The sequence below is a fragment of the Brassica napus genome, chromosome A5 (assembly GCF_020379485.1).
Source record: "Brassica napus cultivar Da-Ae chromosome A5, Da-Ae, whole genome shotgun sequence".
Lineage (NCBI taxonomy): Eukaryota > Viridiplantae > Streptophyta > Magnoliopsida > Brassicales > Brassicaceae > Brassica > Brassica napus.
The window spans coordinates 19667056-19668129 of record NC_063438.1 but is presented as its reverse complement, the minus strand read 5'-3'; the positions used below and the strand labels follow the sequence as shown (position 1 = coordinate 19668129).

The following is a 1074-nucleotide window of genomic DNA, read 5'->3' as shown; positions in this document are numbered from 1 at the left end:
AGATGCAGGCGTCAATGGCGCTAACAACAATGGTCCACCTAACCAACAGCGAGCAGCTCGACCCATTGGCACTTACGACCGTCCAAACATTCATGGTCATAGATTGGGAATCCGAGCACCCGCTGTGGCAGCCAACAACTTTGAGATCAAGTCAGGACTCCTCAACGTGATCGAGAACAACAAGTATCATGGCTTGGCTCTAGAGGATCCATTTGATCACTTGGACAGGTTCGACAGCTATTGTGGGTTGTCAAAAACCAATGGTGTGTCCGAAGATGCCTTAAAGCTCAAGCTATTCCCTTTCTCTTTGGGAGATAAGGCACGTCAGTGGGAGAAGTCTCTACCCAGCGACTCCATTACCACTTGGGATGACTGCAAGAAAGCATTCTTGGAGAAGTTCTTCTCTACTTCAAGAACTGCTAAGCTGAGAAACGAGATCTCCAGCTTTCAACAGAAGGGCTTGGAAGGTTTCAGTGAAGCCTGGGAGAGATTCAAGGGCTACCAAGCTCAATGCCCACACCATGGTTTCTCTAAGGAGAGCTTGCTGAGCACATTCTACCGTGGTGCTCTCCCTAAGTACAGAGCCAGACTGGATACAGCTAGTAATGGGTTCTTCTTGGGGAGAACTGAGGAGGATGCAGAGGAGCTGGTTGACAACATGGTTAAGAGTGATGCAGTCTACAGTGGAGACCACGACAGAGGCAGTAGAACTGATGATAAGCAGACGAGGAAGGAATTGAAGGCTCTACAGGATAAGATAGACATCCTCATTGCTGATAAAGCTACCCAAGAGCAGCTGCACTTTGTTGGCAACCCAAGCCAAGAGACACCAGTTGTTGTCCATGAAGTTGAGGGTTTGGAAGGTCAGGAAGAGCTGTGTTTCATCAACAACAATGGTAGCTGGTACAAGAAAGAACCCAACTTTCAGTACAACAACTACCAACAGAAATCCTATTCCAACAACCAACAGAGTGGTTATCAGCCTCGGAACAATCAGCAAGGCAGCTATCAACCTCAGCAAAACCCTCCTCCTGGTTTCAACAACAAGGGCAACCATTCTTCCCAACAACAATC

At 47.9% G+C, this 1074-nt stretch overlaps 1 non-coding gene across 1 annotated transcript; it reads right to left on the bottom strand.

Annotated features, from left to right (window-relative positions):
- Positions 1 to 421: 421 nt before the first annotated feature.
- Positions 422 to 528, bottom strand: LOC125609789. Its single transcript, XR_007339934.1, has one exon. It is a non-coding gene; the product is annotated as a small nucleolar RNA R71 (small nucleolar RNA).
- Between the last annotated feature and the right edge of the window lie 546 nt (positions 529 to 1074).